The sequence below is a fragment of the Mytilus galloprovincialis genome, chromosome 10 (assembly GCF_965363235.1).
Source record: "Mytilus galloprovincialis chromosome 10, xbMytGall1.hap1.1, whole genome shotgun sequence".
Lineage (NCBI taxonomy): Eukaryota > Metazoa > Mollusca > Bivalvia > Mytilida > Mytilidae > Mytilus > Mytilus galloprovincialis.
This window is the reverse complement of record NC_134847.1, coordinates 86,057,262-86,063,111: the sequence shown is the minus strand read 5'-3', so window position 1 is coordinate 86,063,111 and position 5,850 is coordinate 86,057,262.

Here is a 5,850-nt window from a genome sequence, read left to right as displayed (position 1 = left end):
TCGAAGTAAGACATGGTCCGTTTGGTTTAAACTCCACAGAGAAATACTCTTTTGAATCCTCCAACTTGAAGATGGTTTGATCGAACACAAAGATATTAAACAAACCCTGGTGTAATGCTTTATGTTCCAATAAGAGGTCCTCCATTTTTCTTTCGCTGAAAAATCCGTATTGTTCATAAAACGGATCACTCCAATTGAACTCGTTGTACATTTGAACTTCATGTATCTCTCGTGGTCCAATACTTAAATAATAATTATCAACCCTTGAATCATTCAAAACTGATGATTTGCTTAAAGAATTTAAATTACAAATAGTTACTGCAGGAAATTCAATTTCAGAATGTATCTCCACTTCAAGTGTTGTGTATGTAGGGTATGTGTAGTAGTTTCCTAATTCTTGAATCATAACATAAGTCAGGTATACAGCGCATGCAAGAAACGAACAAAGCCAAAACAAGCTGAAAAAACCAAAACATATACCTTATAATAACTTGATAATTTCAACACTTAATTCAATTTAAACAATGGTGCAATGCAAACCGGGAGCCCTTTGAGCGAGACATATTATTTGTTCAACTTCTGTGCCACTATCCTGTCTACATTGAGGTTGTATGTTGAAGCCCGCACGTGGCCAATCTTTATTGACTATAGGATTGCCAGTGTTCCTGACAAAGGTCAGTGGTTCTCTCCATGCACTCCGGTGTCCTCCACCATTAAAAACTAATTATCGCCAAATAAGCCCAAATAGTGCTGAAAGTAGCGTTAAAACACAGCAAATCAATCAATCTAATAATCGCGAACAAACTTTAATGTTATCAGATTTTATGTTTTGACATACTATTAATTGAACATTTTATTAGATTTACCGGTTTTATCTATATCCTATCATATTTACAATATTGAAAATACATTGTTTATTTGTTTATATATTTGTTTAGCTCTGAGTGTTTCCGATGGAAATTATTTGCAATATTCATAATGCACAATATATTTACTTACGGTATATATAGCTCTAAATGTTTCTGATAGATATATTCCTGTACACATTAATTGCAATATTCATGATGCACACTTTATTTACTTACGATATTCTTTGGATCTCGGGATGTGTTACTTATTATGGCGTCGGAACTATAGATTGAAATAAACAATTAATTTTCCCATAGGCGACAATAATAGCCTTTTTTGGGATGCAGACTTATCTCCCATGCCTATCAGTTTTACACTTAAAAAACGTGTCTGGTCCTAGCGTTGAAAAGACATCTCATTTCCGTTACTGCTAAGGAAAATATTTTTTTTTGGCCTATGATATAATGCAGAATGCACGAAGTCTCTAATAATAAAACATTACAGGCGCACATATCTACAAATCAGGATTAGCCATACTCTTAATTCTGAATACCATGTAATGCTCATAAAATGGCTGCGCCCATACAATCTAATGGTATTTTGTAACCTATAACTGTTGTTGAAGGGAACATAAATGCACTTAGGAAGTACACCACTAATTCATGGTCCCATTGCTTTCTATGTTAAATTCCTCTGTTTCAAGTAGGCACACCTCTTTTGTTTTAAGTTCAAATAAACTTTGATTTGGTGGTGGATGGTGACGGACGTCTTTTTATATTGTGCTCAAATTTGAAGAATAACTTGTACTGTTGGCGTTTATTTGTGTAAGGAACATATCATAACATTGCATAATAACACTGGCGTGATAAATTTTAAAATTTTAAAAAGTATTTCTACGATTTTTAGGAAGAAAAACTTTTTACATGTGAACCGCCAAAATCAAAAATCGAGAAAACATGACGGCCCTTGGCTGAGAAAGAAGTTTTTGCAGTCCACACACCACTTTTAGATTTTAGATTTTAATTGATAATCTATCCTAAAGTAAATATAATACTTGACATTTTAATAGAAAGTTCTTATATCCAGAAATTTTATTGTGAAGAAATCCAAAAGCTTCGGAATTGTGATCCTGCATCAGTGTATGACCCTTTCCATCAAGAAACATTTTATCACCTGCATATAGCTGTATTTAAGTACCATCAACACCAAATATACTTTTATCTGTGTATGTTTGTGCTTATGCTTGACATTTACTTAAACCTAACTTGCTGTCTGCACCTGAGCTTTCCATATATACTTTTATACCTGTGTTATCAATTACTAATGACAAATGATAAAAAGCTACTTTAATTTTTGAGAAAAAGTTTTGAGCCACCAAACGAAGTACAAATACTCACCCCAGTAGTTCTCACAGATAGTAAGAGGAAATATGTACAAGCACAGTGTAGCTTACCTATTGAAACCAGTATCAGATGGTGGGTAAATCTGGCCGTAACTCAAAACAAGGTCTAAAGCGGTAACGTGATAATTTAGAAACAAAAATAGCACTAATAGGCAACATTTCATTCTACATTTGGGTTGGCACTTGCGACCTCACTGAATACAATCATCCTTTTATAAAGCTGAGACAAGAACCTGAAGAAATTGTTCAATCTGTGATAAATAATTTCCAGAAAATTGCTGAAATTCTTAAGAATAACCCAGCATGTAAATCAACTTTTTTTTAAATATCACCCTACTCAATATATGAATGGAACTCTCGTCGTTCACATCCCGACATTAAACAATTTATTGATCAGGACATCACTCTAGTTAAACAAGATCGACTGTTGGTAGGCTGTTGGCTAGCGGTCAGGGTGGGACCGTTGACACAGTATAGCTAGGCTAGGGTGGGACCTTCCACAGTGTCTAGTTATCTGTGTGGCAACAGTCTTGCCATACAGGGTTCATTGGTAATATAAAACTGGGCATACAACGTAACAAACAACAATAATGGATCTAGTAAGAAAATCTTTGAGAAAAACCAAAAGTGACAGTAAAATTTCGGGTACAAACGAATATGAGAACAACTACACACTGAATATTGTGAAATCATTAAAGAAAAAGTTAGAATCAACTAAAATAACAGAAATTGAATTGAATATGAAAATACAAGGGGTGGTATAACGTCTAAATTGAATGCTGTTTCCTTTGAACTCTTTATCCATGCCTGTGAAAAATTCTACGGGGAATCCAATATACATGAATTTACCAAAACAACTGCTACTGATAGACAGAGCAACAATGTTCAGTATACTTTCCATATAAAGACAAAAGATTCAGACCCGTTCAATTATACTATTAATGCATATCTTACAAAATGATCATTGTTGATAAATAGGAGAAATACACAACATTTCATAAACAATGATGTGATACATATACATAAGATTATGTCAAACACAACAATTCAAGGAGCAAAAGTGAATGTTGAACTTTTGAACAAAAATTTAGCCTCAAAATTAAAGACAGCATTAGAGTCCATTGATCATTTTAAATCATCTTTAGAACCAACATCAGCCACATCCAACCCCCATAAAGCTGTTGAAAAATGTCGCAAATCTAGAGCTGTTCTATGTCAATCTGGCCATTGGGTGCATAATTCGGGCGACAAACTTTCTGAAAAAGATATACAAACCATTGAAAAAGATGAACAAAACTACATCTGGAAAAAATGTTCCAATTTGTCACTTAAATCACCATCCAGGTGTATAACTTTACCAAATAGCTCATAAATTATCAGAAATAAAAGCATACTATCAACAGGAACTTCCACTTTAGCAAAAACTCTATTAATAGAAGAAATACAATGTAATGGTTGAAATGACACTTTGGATAAAATAGAAAATAAATGTGTTAACTGCGATATGACATTACATAATCAATGTCTAGATAAAACAACTGACCAATGTTTCTCATGTATTGGAATTGATGACCAAGATACCGTCATAAACTCAGAAAGTTATCATCAAACTGAAGTGAAACAAACATCTCACAATCTTCAAAATTTAGACGTCAACAATTCTTCTCCTGCACCAAATTTAATAACATCTTCTGTAGGCTCTTCCAAACAAACAGCCAATTTAGATAAACAAATCATGACACTGCCAACATTTAAAATGAAACTCAAACATCAAATAAGATGAAAGAATTAAGAACTCTAGAACAAAAATTGAAAAAGAAAGAGGAGCAATTGAAAATTAAGGAAGCAATGCTCAACAAAGAAACAAGTTCTAACCATCAATATAATAATGAAAGACAAAACTACTCTGATAATTATTGGAATTACAACAATGGCTATTCAGGACAGTAAAGAAATACTCAAACTCATTATAACTATCATGACAATACAGAGTTTGCTCAAAACATCTGCACAGACAATCTTATTGAAATCCAACCTACAAATAATCACACGTCTATAATAAACTCAAAACCTGTGAATACTCAGCAAACAATGTATTGTGACAAAAGCAAGCTGCCAAAGTTGAATTGCAACTTAGAGAAAGTGAACAGAAATTCTCAAAATAGTGAAAAGTATACAAACCAACCGCAAACTCAGAATTCTGATCATTCTTTTCCTATCCTTGGATAACCGCTATATTTTCATCCAACTCTTCAACAAACTCATTTTTACAACTGGCCAGTCTCAACCCCAGCAGATACAAAGAACAGAACTTGTAAATAATGAGTACAATGTAAATACTTGTACATATGAGACTCTGAATATTTTAGATTTTAATTGTAAAAATATCTTAACCTGTTGCCCCTTTTTTTAAAGAAACAGAAAGTGATGTTGACATTTTTCTTTTACAAGAACATTGGTTGTTTGATTGCCAATTACCTCTACTGAATGAAACCAATGATAAATTTACCGGAGTTGGCAAAGCTGTTGATACATTGGACCCAATTCCCCCTTTCCAATGCCTAGGGGCTATGGTGGCACTGCTATTTTATGGAAAAAAGATTAAGACACTCTTATAACAACGTTAACCATAGGAAATGAGAGAATACAAGGAATTGAAATATCTGGTGAACCCAATCACATCATACTATTCTGTATATTTGCCTTGTAAAGGTACTTCTGACCATATAAATGAATTTCAAGACTGTATAGCTCTTCTACATGAAATAGTCTGCACCTACAAACGTACTCATCAAATTATTAAAGGTGGTGATCTTAATGAAGATATTATAAATGGTCCATCCTCACAAAGAAAGGCCTCTTTCACTGAATTTATGGAAGATCATTCTTTAGAAACAAAATTTACTGGCAGCACATTTATACACTCTAATGGCCATAATACCACCGCTATTCACAGTGTAGATACTATTCTGTACGCTATCCGGAAGTCGCGATTTTCGAAGCGAGAACTTTTTGGATCACATTTAAAATTTGATGGATATACTGAATTAAACGGTTAGTTGATCATCTGTACATTGCTTAATGATTAATTCAGCCAACATCGATATTCTCAAATGGTTTAGAATTAAATTCAGAGCATTCATTATTCGTAGTTTTGCCTTAATCAAGAGATTTTCAAGTGCATCAATAAGGAAAATCAGTCGGTGGACCTAAAAACAATCTTTTTACACTCTTAGTGTACCAAATTACGTAAACACCAGACTTAATTAACTAAATGAAGTATATTTCAAGTAGTGGTAAAAGTTTCAACCAGATCTTTGGAGACAGAAATAAGAAAATTACACTTGTTTGAATTTCTCACTGTACGATCAGTCTCGCTTGTATATTTTGTAACTGTATGATCAGTCTTTATTTCACTGTATTCTAGTGGTGATTTCAAAGTTATTTACGATACATTATAAGGTGGCATTTTTCTAAATAACACAAATATATTTCAATAAATTTACATCCTGAAAACTTATGAAACATGTTTTAGCTTGATAGGGTGTACTTGACTTACTTAAGTATAAGGATGTTTAAATGTTGCTTAAATAAAAGGT